We start from the raw sequence: 18,454 nt of genomic DNA on the forward strand, positions 1-18,454 counted from the left end.
AACAGTGTTACAATACCTTGTGAAAAATAGAGCCTTCCGGTCTGCAGCCCCTCGGGTTTCCTTCGGGTTTTCTCTGGCTTCCTGTTCCGCGCTGTGTCTGCTAGGAGGGAGCCTGTGTCAGAGCTCCCTGATTATCATATTCCGCTCTGTTAGCACAAACATCGCGCGACTTCGTTTTGCAGGTGACGCGGATGTAAACAAAAGAAAGGGCGGGCCGTTTGAAAATTCTCCGCTGGTCCCCCGTTGCTCGCGCGCATGCGCGAGATCGAGCGGTGGATGCTGGGACATCAGCATCCACCGCAACAAGGAAATGCCGGGCTGTGGGCTTATGCCCACAGTTAAAATGGTGCCGAAACCGGAAGGGGGAATATAAGTTTTTATTTCACACTGTATAGCAGCGGAGCGGCATGCGGAGACAGGACACGTGAGTTGCGCATATTAGGGTAAATTAACTTTTAAATAGCCATTCAGAAAAAAACGTTTTTGGCGTGGGAGATCCGCTTTAAAGGAGTTGTAAAGGAAACATTTTTTTTTTTTGCTGAAATGACTGTTTACAGGGTATAGAGACATAATAGTTAACTGATTCCTTTTAAAAATGATTAAAAACAGATAAAAATCAATCATATAATGTACCTGCAGTTTCTAGTTTCGTTTTTGCATGTTGTTTCCTGCTTCTGTGATGTACAGAGCCACAGAGCCAATACAGGGCAGTGATGGTTTGGAAAACAAAACTGATTGGTGCTGTGGGGTTTTAGACACACAGTAATCACACCTCCTTGATTAGTGACCACAGAGAGAAAGCTCCCAGTACTGTGGTTATCAGGAAACAGACAACCAGGAAGTGTGGAGATCAGAGAAGAATTACAGCAACTTGAGAGCAAAAACGAACAATGAGGACATGAAAACAGGACTGCATTAAGGAAGCTATTAAGCTAAAAAAAAAACTTCCTTTACAAACCCTTTAAAGGAAACCTATGAATAGGTTCTCATTTATCATTAAAAGGCAATTCTATGCATATTTTGTCATGGTCATCATAAGAAAAACATACTGGGAGAGAACAATAGGGTTTATTTACTAAAGGCAAATAGTTGCAGTTGTCCCAGTGTTTAGTAAATTGGGTAAGGCTTCACTTTGCAAAAAGTACCCAATCACGTGCAAGGAAGATAAAAAAAAAACAGCATTTTTTTCACGCACATGATTGGATGATCGAAGTCAGCAGAGCTTCTGCTTACTAAAATCTGGAGCTACTGCAGACTACAACTTTTTGCCTTTAGTAAATCAACCCCAATGTCATCTGAATATGCTGAAGACAGTAGTTAGCATTTCCTTAGTCTTCCGCCCCCCGGTGATCACTTGCATTATACATAACAGGGGTCACCAAACTTTCTAAACCAAGGGCCAGTTTGCTGTATTTCAGACTTTAGCTGGGCTGGACAGTGACCACTAAGAGTAAAAAATGCCCAGCATCTTGGTTGCCAGTGGGAGGAATAGTGTCCTGTCATTGGTGTTAGTGGGAGGAATAGTGTCCTGTCAATGGTGTTAGTGGGAGGAATAGTGTCCTGTCATTGGTGTTAGTGGGAGGAATAGTGTCCTGTCAATGGTGTTAGTGGGAGGAATAGTGTCCTGTCATTGGTGTTAGTGGGAGAAATAGTGTCCTGTCATTGGTGTTAGTGGGAGGAATAGTGTCCTGTCATTGATGTTAGTGGGAGGAATAGTGTCCTGTCATTGATGTTAGTGGGAGGAATAGTGTCCTGTCATTGATGTTAGTGGGAGGAATAGTGTCCTGTCATTGATGTTAGTGGGAGGAATAGTGTCCTGTCATTGATGTTAGTGGGAGGAATAGTGTCCTGTCATTGGTGTTAGTGGGAGGAATAGTGTCCTGTCATTGGTGTTAGTGGGAGGAATAGTGTCCTGTCATTGATGTTAGTGGGAGGAATAGTGTCCAGTCATTGGTGTTAGTGGGAGGAATAGTGTCCTGCCATTGGTGTTAGTGGGAGGAATAGTGTCCTGTCATTGGTGTTAGTGGGAGAAATAGTGTCCTGTCATTGGTGTTAGTGGGAGAAATAGTGTCCTGTCATTGGTGTTAGTGGGAGAAATAGTGTCCTGTCATTGGTGTTAGTGGGAGAAATAGTGTCCTGTCATTGGTGTTAGTGGGAGGAATAGTGTCCGGTCATTGGTGTTAGTGGGAGGAATAGTGTCCTGTCATTGGTGTTAGTGGGAGGAATAGTGCTCAATTGTTTATATCCGTGGGTGGAATTATGCCTCATCATTGGTCAGTAAAAGGAATCATCGGGGCTACACACACACTTGACACCATCTGAACCAAATACGATTATCTTGGTCTCATCAGACCACAGGACTTAGTTCTAGTAATCCATGTCCTTAGTCTGCTTGTCTTCAGCAAACTGTGAGCTTTCTTGTGCATCATCTTTAGAAGAGGCTTCCTTCTGTGACGACAGCCATGCAGATCAATTTGATGCAGTGTGCAGCCTATGGTCTGAGAACTGACAGGCTGCCCCCCCACCCCTTCAACCTCTATAGCAGGGGTGTCAAACTGGCGGCCCTCCAGCTGTTCCGAAACTACAAGTCCCATCATGCCCCTGCCTGTGAGAGTCCTGTAACTGTTAGCCTTGCAATGCCTCATGGGACTTTTAGTTTTGCAACATCTGGAGGGCCGCCAGTTTGACACCCCTGCTCTATAGCAAATGCTGGCAGCACTCGTATGTATATTTCTCAAAGACAATCTCTGGATATGACGCTGAGCACGTGCACTCAACTTGTTTGGTCAACCATGGCGAGGCCTGTTCTGAGGGGAACCTGTCCTGTTAAACCGCTATATGGTTTTGGCCATCGGCCTGCAGCTCAGTTTCAGTGACTTGGCAATCTTTTTATATCCTAGGCCAGTGATGGCGAATCTTATCACCCCAGATGTTTTGGAACTACATTTCCCATGATGCTCAACTACATTGCAGAGTGCAATAGCATCATGGGATGCCAAGGCCATCTTTATGTAAAGCAAAAACTAATTTTTTCAGATCCTAAGAGAGTTCTTTGCCATGAGGTGCCATGTTGAACTTCCATTGACCAGTATGAGAGAGTGAGAGTGATAACACCAAATTTAACACACCTGCTGCCCATTCACACCTGAGACCTTGTAACACCAATGAGTCACATGACACCAGAGAGGGAAAATGGCTAATTGGGCCCAATTTGGACATTTTCACTTAGGAGCGTACTCACTTTTGTTGCCAGCGGTTTAAAAATTAATGGCTGTGTGTTGAGTTATTTTGAGGGGACAGCAAATTTACACTGTTATACAACCTGTACACTCACTACTTTACACTGTAGCAAAGTGTATTTTCTTCAGTGTTGTCACACGAAAAGATATAATTAAATATTTACAAAAGTGTGGGGGGTGTACTTACTTTTGTGAGGTACTGTATCTTACTAAGAAGAATCTTTGGAGGACTTTTTCAATAATTATTCTTTTTTTATGTGTTTGATTCTGTCTAAGTTTATTTTTACACATGTATTTATTTTACACACTAGCACTGTACAGCTGATATTTGTGTATTTATGTGTTGATTGGGAGTCATACTGGGTGCACAGCAGCTGGATTTTTAGATGGTGATTAATTATTGGTTCTGTTTTTTACACATCAGTTTTGGTAAAAAGCCAGCATAGCAGCGATATACTTTTAATAGAGTGTGGTGGCCACCCTTGGGGATGTTTAATGTCCCACTGATGTCAGTGGAAGGAATGATCTCTCTCTCTCTCTCTCACCCCCCTCTCTCCCCCCTCTCTCTCCCCCCCTCTCTCTCTCTCCCCCCTCTCTCCCCCTCCCCCTCTCTCTCTCTCTCTCTCTCTCTCTCTCTCTCTCTCTCTCTCTCTCTCTCTCTCTCTCTCTTACATTTACACTTCAAAATAAGGTTCCCATAGGTCTAAACCTTCAGTGGGACCTGACCCATTTTTATGTCTCGGTAATGGGTTTGTTTAATCTGTTCACTCCGTTTATTTTTGGATATATATATATTTTTTGGGGGATATATTTATATTTTTTTAGATTATAGTTGCACTATACTGCAACCCATCAAGAAACTCATTGTTGTTACCATCATGTGTGTATGCTTCAGTATTGGAGCAAAATGCTGTATCTTGCAATTTTCTGTTCTTAGTGATTACATTTTTTTTTTTTAATCATTATGAATTTTTCTTTGCTATGATTATTAATACTGTATTTACTTTTCACTATATATATATATATATATATATATATATATATATATATATATATATATATATATATATATATATATATATATATATATATTGTGACAGGAAGTCAGGTAAATCTGTGGGTGTTGTCAGACGGGAGATACATTTCTGCCTTGTTTAGACAATACACCAATTATTATCGGGTGTCGGCTGCAGAAGTAGCCAGAAAGGTTTAAAGGCGTTGGAAAACTTCAGCTGTTCAGAATGAGGCAATTAAGACCTCTATAAGTAATCCAGAGGATTACTACTGATTGCTGCATCCTGAGGCTTTCTGAGTGAAGGAGAGCAGTGAGCAGAAATACTTCTGAAGAGGTGAGGTGCTGTTGATTTTTCTGTGTGATAAAAATCAAAAAGAGACTATTGTTTTCTGCTGTATGACCAGCAGTGTCTGCCCAGCACTAGGCTGTGCCAGACTCCATAGATAGGTTCCTGTGTGATGAAGGTAGACGCCCCAAGTGGCCAGGGTGTATTTTATGTTTGATTTTGTTTATGCTGTTTGGATGCTTGCACTTGTTTCCAGCAAGATGGAAGAATAAACCAAATTCTTTGTTGTCAACCGTCTTCGGCTGTTTCTCTGTATTGTGCCGTGTGTAGTGAACCCATCCAGGGGGTCACACCCCCCCCCCTGCTACCGAGCTAACCCCTTACAATATATATATACAGTGGGGCAAAAAAAGTATTTAGTCAGCCACCAATTGTGCAAGTTCTCCCACTTAAAAAGATGAGAGAGGCCTGTAATTGTCATCATAGGTATACCTCAACTATGAGAGACAAAATTGTCTGATTTGGAAAGAATTTATTTGCAGATTATGGTGGAAAATAAGTATTTGGTCAATATCAAAAGTTCATCTCAATACTTTGTTATATATCCTTTGTTGGCAATGACAGAGGTCAAACGTTTTAGGTAAGTCTTCACAAGGTTGTCACACACTTTTGCTGGTATGTTGGCCCATTCCTCCATGCAGATCTCCTAGAGCAGTGATGTTTTGGGGCTGTCGCTGGGCAACATGGACTTTCAACTCCCTCCAAAGGTTTTCTATGGGGTTGAGATCTGGAGACTGGCTAGGCCACTCCAGGATCTTGAAATGCTTCTTACAAAGCCACTTCTTCATTGCCCAGGTGGTGTGTTTGGGATCATTGTCATGCTGAAAGACCTAGACACGTTTCATCTTCAATGCCCTTGCTGATAGGAGGAGATTTGCACTCAAAATCTCACGATACATGGCCCCATTCATTCTTTCATGTACACGAATCAGTCCTTCTGTTCCCTTTGCAGAGAAATAGAAAAAGCATGATGTTGCCACCCCCATGCTTCACAGTAGGTATGGTGTTCTTTGATTGCAACTCAGCATTGTCTCTCCTCCAAACACGACGAGTTGTGTTTCTACCAAACAGTTCTACTTTGGTTTCATCTGACCATATGACATTCTCCCAATCCTCTTCTGGATCATCCAAATGCTCTCTAGCAAACCACAGATGGGCCCGGACATGTACTGGCTTAAGCAGGGGGACACGTCTGGCACTGCAGGATCTGAGTCCCTGGCGGCGTAGTGTGTTACTGATGGTAGCCTTTGTTAGCTCTATGAAGGTCATTCACTAGGTCCCCCTGTGTGGTTCTGGGATTTTTGCTCACCGTTCTTGTGATCATTTTGACCCACGGGGAGAGATCTTGCGTGGAGCCCCAGATTGAGGGAGATTATCAGTGGTCTTGTATGTCTTCCATTTTCTAATTATTGCTCCCACAGTTGATTTCTTCACACCAAGCTGCTTGCCTATTGCCGATTCAGTCTTCCCAGCCTGGTGCAGGTCTACAATTTTGTTTCTGGTGTCCTTCGACAGCTCTTTGGTCTTCACCATAGTGGAGTTTGGAGTGTGACTGTTTGAGGGTGTGGACAGGTGTCTTTTTTTATACTGATAACAAGTTCAAACAGATGCCATTAATACAGATAATGAGTGGAGCACAGAGGAGCCTCTTAAAGAAGAAGATACGGGTCTGTGAGAGCCAGAAATCTTGCTTGTTTGTAGAGGAGACCAAATACTTATTTTCCACCATAATCTGCAAATAAATTCTTTCCAAATCAGACAATGTGATTGTCTGGATTTGCTTCCACATTTTGTCTCTCATAGTTGAGGTATACCTATGATGACAATTACAGGCCTCTCATCTTTTTAAAGTGGAGGTTCACCCAAAAAAATCAATTTTTAACATTAGATTGGGCCTAATTACGGGAAGCAGAATCGGGTGTTTTGTTTAAAATTAATGCAGTACTTTTAGTTTTAGAGATAGATGTTTTCCGTGGCTTCCGGGTATGGGCTGCGGGACTGAGCGTTCCTATTTGATTGACAGCCTTCCGACCGTCGCATACAGCGCGTCACCAGTTTCCGAAAGTAGCCGAACGTCGGTGCGCAGGTGCCGTATAGAGCCGCACCGACGTTCGGCAACTCGTGACGCGCTGTATGCGACCGTCGGAAGACTGTCAATCAAATAGGAACGCCCAGTCCCGAAGACCATACCCGGAAGCGGCGGAGAACATCTATCTCTAAAACGGTAAGTACGGCATTGATTTAAAAAAAACACCAGATTCTGCTTCCTGTAATTAGCCTCAATCTAATTTAAAAAAAATAATAATTCGGGTGAACCCCGCTTTAAGTGGGAGAACTTTCACAATTGGTGGCTGACTAAATACTTTTTTGTCCCACTGTGTGTGTATATATATATATATATATATATATATATATATATATATATATATATATATATATTTTTTTTTATTATTAGGACTTTGGTCTGCTTTTTCCTTTAAATGGGAACATATCTTGGAACGATGGTTGCAATCACTTAATTGAAAACACCTGTACAGTGGAACCTCGGATTGTGAGTAACGCAGTTAATGAGCATTTCGCAATACGAGCACTGTATTTTTTAAATTCCTGACTCGGTTTGCAAGTTTTGTCTTACTAAACGAGCAGGATTCAAGCCACAGCGATGTGCAGTACTGTGTTTGGCCTGAGGTGGGGGGGCGCCAGAGCCGAGTGGAGCCGATTGGAGTTGTTCGGAAATACTTGGAAAGATTCGGAAATACTCTATTCCCGAGCCTTTCCGAGGTTTGCCGAGGTTAGTCGAGCTGTCCTTGTGCCTTTCCATGTGTTTCCAAGGCTCTCCGGAGCCCCCACCTCTGGCCACATGCGTTATTGCATGCCATTGAAGTCAACAAATTATTTTCGTTTCCATTTACTTTAATGGGGAAACTCGCTTTGATATGTGAGTACTTTGGATTACGAGCATTCTCCTGGAACGGATTGAGATTGTTATCCTGAGATTTCACTGTACAATCATGTGATTTTATATATTAGTGTGTGTAGTGGTTGAACCTCATGTAGTTTCGACAAAGCACAGTTATCGCGTGAAACGCATCAACATGTTCCTCCTCTGCCTGTATGCTCACCCTGTAATGTTTTTATTGATTCTTTGATTAAAGCCGAATTGCATTGTCTGTGGGTGTGCAGCTATCCGATTTCATCGTTCATAATGAGGCCTCAAGGGCGATGTCAATGAAAGGAATAGTGCCCCATTGTTGGTGTCAGTGAAAGGATTTGCACCACATTGTTGCTCTTAGTGAATGAAATTATGCCTGATCGTTCATGTCAGTGTGAAAAAAAGTGCCCCAAAAGTTGGATAAAGTCAAGAAAAGGGGTTGCAAGCTGCAGTTTGAAGACCACTGTATTATAACATTATTATTTATGGTGCCTCACACGAGAGGCAGCAGTAGGCAGCATGAATGAATGAATGAATGAAAATTTATATAGCGCAACACATGCGAACTTAATCGCCTCTGGGTGAACAGCCGATAACGTTATGGTCCAAGCTGGACCAATGTAACTCTGCAATACAAACCATACCTGGAGTTCAACTTTAATAAAAAAAAATAATCCAAGGCTATTTCTGCTTTACAAAAATGGTCCTGTGTGGGCTATTTCAGTACCTTTAATTGAATGTAATGGGTTGATAGAAATTTCTCTCGATATGCAAGAGCCAAAGATACTAAAGATGGTGGATGCTGTGACTTGCTTATTAATATTTTCACAGATGGTGAAATCCACTTCCAAAACAATAAAACTATTATCATTAGTACAGACAGCCATCTTATGAAATGGAAACTGAGATCTGACTCAGTTTTCAATGTTTAATGAAATTTGGAAAAATTGTTGTTTTTGCAAGTATATATATATATATATATATATATATATATATATATATATATATATATATATATATATATAAGCTAGAACAAAATAAAGTGTAAAGTGCAAAATTGCTTATATAATAGCAATTCAAAGAAAAAAGTCCAAAAATATATAGTAAAAGAGTCCCACAGTGTTCATATTAGGTGATGAATACAGTCTATAAAACACCACCAGTACACGTGAAGACTCTTCTTAAGGTGTATAATGATCCAGTCACCAACATCTAGTGAATTCAACACTCACCAAAAGACATGGCTGCCATTAGAGCAGCGTATGCACATAGGATAAATTGGAGGTCTTACAGAGTCCATGTGGTCAGCCACCTGCAATGGCACCATTTTCTGTGCTCCAACTAGGATAAATAAAGCTCACCACGAGCCCTACAACGATCTTCAATAGTGTAGTATGTTTACCAGATAAAATCAAAATACTATAAAAGCAAAGTATTTAAAGTCAGTAAACAGAAAGAAATGTTCCTATGCATCCTATGCATTAAGGTGAAAAAACATCCGATGGTACCGCCCCCCCCCCCCCCCGAGCCCCCGTTTTACTTACCTGACCCCTTGAAAGTCCCGTGCGCGACCACGTGATCCTCTTCAGGTTCCCAGCCTGGCCGTTGATTGGCTAGGCTGGACGAATTGATAGCAATGCAGCCATTGGCTGGCACTGCTGTCAATCACAGCGGATGACGTGGTGCGCAGGGGGCGGGGCCGAGTGATACAGTCGGCGCATATGCCCGCCGCTTTTTTTAAGGGAGCACGCTCGCAAAAGCTTTCCACCATGCGAGCTCGCTCACATGACGGTGGAAAGCCTTTTCGAGGAGGAGCCTGAGACAGCCGCCGAGGGACCCCAGAAGACAGGGTTAGGGGACACTCTTTGCAAAACAAGCTGCACAGTGGAGGTAAGTATAACATGTTTGTTATTTTCAAAGAAAAACAGCCCGACGAGGAACACGACAAGGAAATTGAGACTCCCGTAGAGGAAAAAGAGAACTTGTTCGATGAAAAACATACACACGACCGTTTTTCCTCGGCAAAAAAGCTCTGCCACCAAGTTTCTTGATGGATTCTGTCGAGGAAAACGGTCGTGTGTATGAGGCCTCACATCTAACATTGCCACCCAGACCACCAATATGGTGGCGTGATGTTGTGGCACTTAAATCCAACCCTTTACGATTCACACCAACGAATCAGGGGCCACCTGATTGTGAAGCCACTATTTTCGGTAAGCCTTTGATCCTCACAATGATTGAATATTCCTGCATCTATTAGTTGGATCACTGGAAGGTTTGTTTTTTCTGCCTAACACAGAAGGACTTTTGTTCTGACGATTTATTGATTTTGTATATTATTTAAAGTAAATAAAAGAATATGGAGAGAGACAATGCTCTCAACCAAAAATTTGTGATTTTATTGGGAGACACCAATTATGTTTGAAGGTGAGTACACTGAGACAATAATTTAGAAAAATATAAATGATGTCAGCACAAGAATCTCTGTTCTATATATTTTATGTTGGAAACCTCTCTGCAAGAATACAGTCGACATCATTCAACTATGTTTTTATTAATTAAAAAAAAAAAAAATCTTTTACTATCATTGATCATAAGGAAGAAATTGGAACTAGAAAATGGATTTTGTAGGCACACACAGAATGTGTAAAATTAATTGAAAAAATTTAATTGGATAAAGTTAAAATCATTGTGTACAAACACATATTAAAACACATTATAATGTTCAACGACCCCAAAGAGTCTTTGGGATCATTGAACATTATAATGTGTTTTAATCTGTGTTTGTAGACAATGATTTTAACTTTATCCAATTAAAAATTTCAATACATTTTATATATTTTATGTGTGTGCCTACAAAGTCCATTTTCTAGTTCCAATTTCTTCCTTCTAAACATTATTGGGACGGTGGCACACTACTATCCGTGTATCCACAGAGTCACCCTGTGAGGATATACTTTAAATCTGCAATTTTTGTATCATTTAACTCAAGTCTTTTTCAGTTTGAATAAAGACAAATCAATAAGTCAATAAAGAAGTCTTGGGGCCAGAGGAGCGCATATCTTTGCAGCGGCGTAACGTATCCGATTTACGTTACGCCGCCGCAACTTAGACTGGCAAGTCTTGTATTCTCAAAGCACTTGCTCTGTAAGTTGTGGCGGCATAGCGTTAATCGGCCGGCGTAAGCCCACCTAATTCAAATGTGGGACAGGGGGGCGTGTTTTATGTTAATCTTCTGTGACCCGACGTGATTGAAGTTTTTTCACGAACGGCGCATGCGCCGTCCGTGGAAATCTCCCAGTGTGCATTGCTCTTAATACGCCGCAAGGATGTATTTGTTTTGACGTGGACGTAAATTACGTCCAGCCCCATTCACGGACGAGTTACGCAAACGACGGAAAATTTTCAAATTTCGTTGCGGGAACGACGGCCATACTTAACATTGATACGCCGCACTTATGCCACCATATAGCAGGGGCAACTATATGCCGGGAAAAGCCTAACGTAAGCGGCGTAAATTTACTGCGTCGGCCGGGCGTACGTTCGGGAATTCGCGTATCTTGCTGATTTACATATTTTGACGCGTAAATCGGCATACACGCCCCTAGCGGTCAGCTTAAAAATGCAGTTACGCCTATCGGATCTAAAAGATATCTATGCGTAACTGATTCTAATGCCGCATACACACCATCACTTTATGTGATGAAAAAAAACGACACTTTCTGTGAAGTAAAAAATGACGTTTTTGAAACTTCAATTTTCAAAGATGAAGTTGCCTACACACCATCGTTTTTCTCACAATGTTCTTGCAAAGTGAGGTTACGTTCCACCACGTTTTACCATTGAAGCTTGCTTCATAAGTAGCTTCTGGGCATGCGTGGATGAAAAAACGTCTTAGAAAACGACGTTTTTTGCTACACACAGTCAATTTCTGTGAAGTAAAAAGTGCACTTTTGAAAAACGACACATAAAATTGAAGCATGCTTCAATTTTTTTTGGTCGTTTTTTACAAGACATAAAACGACGTTTTCCCCCACACACAGTCAATTAAAGTGACGTTTTTAAAAACGTCATTTTTTTTCATCACATAAAGTGATGGTGTGTACGCGGCATAAGAATCAGGCGCATAGATAGGCGCATAGATACGACCGACCGTCGTATCTCTTCTAAGAATCTGGCCCAAAGAGTCTATTCTACAAATGTGATCAACATGTGCGGTCTGCCTTTATACACATCACCCTCTTCATAGAGAATGACATTTCCTGTTCAGAACTATCTGAAATTCTGGGACACACATTTTAGTACACACGCCAGCATTTAGTCTTGCGTGTAAGGAGAAGGAGGATCAGCGTATCTAAAAAAACAAACAGATATGGCTTGAATGTTACCAGGGACTTTACTATGAATATTGGGGCCCCATAGCAACATTTTGGTGGGGCCCCTGGGCCCTGGCTAACGCTTTGTAGCAGCTTCCAGCATCAACTATGACAACGTGTTTTGGAACTTCACACTCTCAATCAACACTATTTTTAAATCTTTTGCTGCTAGCATTAGTAAATAGATAGTAAGTTATATATTTATACCTGATTGGCTACCATGTATAGCTGCACCAGATTGTGCACTCTTCGGTTTTAGTAAATCAACCACGTAGTCTTTTTTCATTCAAATCAACGGGTTTGGATGAAAAAATGACAGATCCCTGCATCATCATAAAGATGTGTGATTCTGGCATCTCTCCTGCTGTGCTTTGTATTCTAACAGGGGGACTCCTTCCTGCCAAAATACATGGAGGACAACATGGAGGAAAGAAAAAATCCCGGTGCTGGCTGGTGTTTTGTCAATATCTCCAACCCATCAGAAACTCCAACTACCTCACTTCCAGTTTATTTAAAACCTTAGTAATCTGAGATTTTGATGAATTGGTGGTTGGACACAACACCGACAACCGAATTGGCCTCGGAGGCGGCCATTTTATTGGCTAGTATCTGAGCGGAGTAAGAATCTCTGATCATAATTTCCTACAGCGGACTCTATTCGGTTGCCAGCGTTGTGTCCAACCACCAATTCGTCAAAAAACTCCAATTATTGCTGGTTTTAAATAAACCGGAAGTTAAGCGGTTGGAGTTTCTGCCGGGTTGGAGAACTTGACAGAACACTGGCACCTTTTAAAAAACAAAAAAAGCGCCCAATAAAAAGAAGGCACATAAAAGAATACATATAGCTAGATTCACAAAGAGTTAAGCCGGCGTATCAGTAGATACGCCTTCGTAACTCTGAATCTAAGCCGTCGTACATTTAAGTGTATTCTCAAATTGAGATACACTTAAATGTAGCTAAGATACGACAGCCTGCGCCGTCGTATCTTAGCTGTCTAGTTCCGCCGGCCGCTAGGGGCGTGAACGCTGATTTACGCCTAGAATGCGTAAATCAGCAAGATACGCCTATTCACGAACGTACGCTTGACCGTCGCAGTAAAAATACGCCATTTACGTAAGGCGTTTTCAGGCGTAAAGTTAGTCGAACAAATAGCTGGCCTAGCCAATGTTAAGTATGGACGTCGTTCCCGCGTCGAATTTTGAAAATTTTACGTTGTTTGCGTAAGTCGTCTGTGAATGGGCTGGACGTAATTTACGTTCACGTCGAAACCAATAAGTCCTTGTGGCGTACTTTGGAGCAATGCACACTGGGATATGTCCACGGACGGCGCATGCGCCGTTCGTTAAAAACGTCAATCACGTCGGGTCATAGTTTATTTACATAAAACACGCCCACCTCTTCACAATTTGAATTAGGCGCGCTTACGCCGGCCCATTTACGCTATGCTGCCGTAACTTAGGAGGCAAGTGCTTTGTGAATACAGCACTTGCCTCTCTGACTTACGGCGGCGTAGCGTAAATACGCTACGCTACGCCGGCTCAAAAATACCCCGCCCTACGTGAATCCAGCTAATAGTGTATAACAGTTGTGTCCTCTTTCCCCCTTTACATCACTGCACATCAGTGCAGATGGTGTCGTAGTCGGGATTTTAACCAGCGACCCTTTTGCTGCTAGGCGAAAGTGCTACTCACTACACCACTGTGCTGCCCTTTTGGAAGGAAAGATGATCACCCAGCACCCCCAGAAGTGTTGTATGGTATGTTCCAACCCCAACTGTCACTTTTGCTGGGCAGCTTAGTGACATAAATCCACGCTATTTCCCTTGTCTTCTCCCCGAACAGTTTGAGGTGGAGCCCTTCCTGTTGTGGTTTGTTCTGTAATGAAGCTAATTCTTAAGAAGCGGAATCTTGGCGGATACAAAGAAGTTGAACTATGGTTTGAGCGTAGCCGGGCTTACAGAAACCGTTGCATGTTTCTTGGCTGAGGAAGAACATGACTCACTTTGAGTTTTTTTTTTAGGATCAGTCCAGTTAAATGTGATTAACTATAACTAGGTCTACCATGACCTGGATAAATGAGAACCTTCAGACATTTTGGCAGTAGAAATACTTTAACAGCTAAACTAAGATGGTAGAAGAACTTAAAGTGGTTGTACACCCTTACACGCACACATTGAACTGACTGGCCTCAGGCCTCGTACACACGACCGAGGAACTCGACGGGCGAAACACATCGTTTTCCTCGTCGAGTTCCTTGTTAGGCTTGTGGAGGAACTCGACAAGCTTGCTTTGCGTACACACTGTCAAGACAAAATCTCCTCGTTCTCAAACGCGGTGACCTACAACACATACAACGGCAGGGGAAGTTTGATTCCACTGGCTAAACTCTTGGGGCTGCTTTTGCTAATCTTATGTGTTTGCGTGTTAAGTAAAAGTTTGGTAAGAGACGATTTGCACTTTTCAGTCTGTTACAGCTTGAAAAATGTGTTATCTCCATTACAAATGTTACTTTTACTCCCGTCTCATACTTTATTATGAGCTAGCGCAGGTTTCTTAGCATACACACGCTCAAGTTTCTCGTCGAAAACCAGCCCGTTGAGGAACTTGACAAGCCAATTTGAGACTCCCGTCGAGGAAATGGAGAACTTGCTCTCTTTTTGGCTTGTCGAGTTTCTCGACAGTTTCCTCAACGAAAATGTACACACGACCGGTTTCCTTGGCAAAAAAATATCTCCCAGCAAGTTTCTTGCTGGTTTTTGCCGAGAAACTCGGTCGTGTGTACGAGGCTTCAGAGATGCACAGAAATGAAAAACAATTCTCCTATTTACAGGCATACAAAGCTTGTCTGAGGGTTTAAAAAGAAAGGGGAGCGGAGAGCTCAAGTTACACTTTGCAGAGCTCAATGAGGAGAGCTCTGACAGCTTATTGGAGAGAAGAGACACACCCCCCGAACACAGGAACAGAGCTGAGGCTGTCAATCATCTGGAGGTTCATCCCCTATCACCTTTTATCTCTTGGTGTCAGAAAAACTTGTCAGAAGCGATTCATGCCGATAGCAGAGGAATGAAGCAGCAGACAAAAGTAACAATTTCTGATCTTAATTGAGACAAGTACACACTATAAAGGGATATGATTTGTTTATATTTCATGAGGCTTACAACCACTTTAAAGTATTTTTATATTTCTCTTCTACCAAAATAGTTTGTAGAGGTGTCCTTCCTTACAGAAGTGTTTCCTTGTTGTGTTTTGTTCTAATATGAGCCTATTGGCTCCTGGTGGATACAAAGAAGCTAGACTTGAGTGTTGCATTGCCTGGCTTACAGCCACTATGTTTTTGTTAAGGAGGGACATGACTTACTTTGAGTATACAAAGCTATATCCGTCACTCTTGTACAAAGTAGATAAGACAGTGCTTTAGATGTCACTGTTTTAATTCTGTGCTACTGGCACGTCCCTAAGGCCCCTTTGTACAATGAACTGTTTAGCAGCAGTGGGTCCCTCCTGGCGGTTTAGGGCGGCTTCACGCTGCCCCACTAAGCTTTGGGCAAAGCAGTTAACCTGTAGTTTTCACGAGGGTTAGTTGTGCTTTTCAATAGACTTCTATTATGTCATTTGATTTTGTTGTGTTTTCTGAAAAGTGCACCAAAAATTTGGGGCATAATTGAAGTCTATGGGAAAGTTCAGCTAACCCACATGAAAACTGTGGGTTAGCTTCACTTTAGCCAAAGTGCCATAGGGTAGTGTGAAGCCGCCCTAGAGTGTACCGAGTGGTACCAGCGTTTAGGTCACTGTCTGTTCATGTATGAGGTTCTGAAACGTAGGTTTTCTGCATTCCGTAACTTCATCCATGAACAGATACGGCGCCCTAAACACCTGTACCACTCGACACATTGTCTAACCCCTGTCTAGTAGGGCTTAACACTGTATCTGTCCATCCTGCATGCACTGAAGTGCTGGGAGGGATGAAATGCAGCTGAGCGGCAACATGTGCAAGCAACCTAATGTGTGCAGTGCTTGCATGAGCCCCAAGGTGGAGGGGGCCCACTTTGCCCTCATTGCACACTTTGGGGATTAGATTCAATAAGTGCTCCTTACTGTGACACCATCCTATGTAGGATAAGATGCTGCTTAAACCAACCCAGGGCTTTAGATGTGGATATGGCTGTGTATGGCATCTGTGGCCAAGCCCCAGGAGGTGGGATAAAACATGTCAGGAGCGTGGCCAGCGCACCACTGGCTGAGGCGATATACTGCCATATCCACATCTGAAGCACTGGGTCGGTTTCAGCGGCGTCTTATCCCACATATGTCCACACTTCTGAATAAGTGCCTAATGCCTGCTCCCACTTCCTGAATACCGGTAGGGACACCTGGAGAGTGTTAAATCTGGTAAAGCTGTGCATGGTAGCCAATCGGCTTCCAACTTATGCAGTGGCGGCCTGTCCATAGAGGACGCGCGGCCGCCGGTTTCCCTATCCATGTGTTCGGCCCCCTGATCTACATATCAGTGGCGCCGGACCATGGATTCCAATGTGACGTAGGTGTTTTTTTTTTAAAGCACCTGATTAGAGCCGGAGGCTTTAATAGGCTTCAAAAAAGGGTGAGCTTGGAGCCCACCCAGTTGTGTGACCATAGCAAATGAATCTTCGCTATTATCACACTAAATTTTCTCCCTGCCAATCAGGAGGCAGGTCTGGCCAAAGCATCAGGCAATCCTATTGGATGCCTAGCACTTTGGCGGAAGACACACAGGAGGAAGCTGGAGGACTGGACATCGGAGCTGCTACTAAGTGCCGGGCCGGACTGCCCACCGAGGGGAGGGGGGGTGCTGTGCCTCGTTGCCCCGGGATGGTGTTGTTTGCCCCCCCCCAAAGAAAAACCCACCAGCCGCCACTGAACTTAAGCTTGTTCAGTTAAGCTTTGACAAAATAACCTGGAAGCTGATTGTTTTCTATGCAGAGCTGCACCAGATTTTGCACTCTCCAATTTTAATAAATCAGCGTAGGGGTTAATTTACTAAAGGCAAATAGACCCTGCACTTCGCAAAGTGCAGTTGCTCCAGAGCTTAGTAAATGAGGTAAGGCTTCACTTTGCAAAGGAAAAAAAAGTGAATTTTTGCTTGCATATGATGGAAGTCAGCAGAGCTTCTGCTCATTTACTAATCTCTGGAGCAACTGCACTTGCAGAGTGCAAGTGCATTTTGCAAAGTTCAGTCTTTTTGCCCTAAGTAAATCAACCCCATAGAGTCTTGAAAAAAGGGGGCCCTATTTGTGATCTTGCATACAGGCATTCAGAAGACACCTGTATGCAAGATCACAAGATTGAGCTGTCTATCTGGTGGACAGAGACAGGAACTCTAAGGCCTCGTACAGACGACCGGATCTATCCGCTGGGATTGATCCGCGGATCAGTTCCAGCAGATAGATCCGGTCGTGTGTACGTCCGAGCAGACATTTCCCGGCGGATAAAAATCCAGCCAATGGATTCCCAGCGGATAAAAATTTCTTAGCATGCTAAGAAACCTATCAGCTGGAATCCAGTCCAGCGGACTGATCCGGTCGTCTGTACAGACTCACCGGATCAGTCCGTCCGCTCCCCTCCCTCGCATGCGTCGTAATGATTCGACGCATGTGCGGAAGTATTTACCTTCCAGCGTCGCGCACGTCACCGCGGATGTATTCCACGCGGATTTCGATCTGATGGTGTGTACAGCCATCAGATCCAAATATCCGCCAGAGGATTTATCCGCGGGAAACGTAAGGCCCCGTACACACGGCCGAGAAACTCGACGAGCAAAACACATCGTTTTGCTCGCCGAGTTCCTTGTGAAGCCGCCGAGGATCTCAGCGAGCCAAGTTTCCCCGCTGACTAACGAGGAAAAGTTCTCTATTTGGCCCGACGTCGGTTTCCTCGGCCGAAAGTGTACACACGGCCGGGTTTCTCGGCAGAATACAGCTCCGATCGAGTTTCTGGCTTAATTCTGCCGAGAAACTCGGTCGTGTGTACGGGGCCTCATGAGATCTCCTCTCTGGAGTCCCAGGCATATATAAGAAGCCAGGGGGATGACTCAGTTTACAAGCGTCTACCTATAATTGAAATAATTATGCTTTCATTCTTTTCATGCGAGACATGTAATGCCAGTTTTCAGCCTACAAAGAACATAATCTTTATTTGTTGCATGGTCCCGTTCCTCTTATACTCATACTTGTCAAAGGAAAGAACTAGTCTGACTTGTTTTCCATGCCTTTGCTGGACCTCTCTGGATCACAGGAGGCAGACTGACAGAACGGTCACAGAAGCAACACGCTGAAAGGTTGACAGATATGTAACAGAAGAAAGCACTGTGGACCGCTGGGGCCACAAAGGTAGCAGTGGTGTGATATTACAGCACTCTCCTATGCTACTGAAATGATACGCCTCGTCTACCATGCATGCTAAGGCATGGCTCATTCCCATACAATGTGCTGTAACATTACGTAAATGTGTTTTTGCAGTCTCAGGAGCTGTAGAGTCCGTTGCACTGGCTCCCCTGACCTTGGTGGCTGA

General features: G+C 43.2%; 1 protein-coding gene across 1 annotated transcript in view; it reads left to right on the forward strand.

Moving 5' to 3' along the window:
- The window catches only part of GHR (growth hormone receptor), a 581,985-nt gene that overhangs the window by 361,432 nt on the left and 202,099 nt on the right, over positions 1-18,454 (forward strand).

Source organism: Rana temporaria, chromosome 1 (genome assembly GCF_905171775.1).
Source record: "Rana temporaria chromosome 1, aRanTem1.1, whole genome shotgun sequence".
NCBI classification, from domain to species: domain Eukaryota; kingdom Metazoa; phylum Chordata; class Amphibia; order Anura; family Ranidae; genus Rana; species Rana temporaria.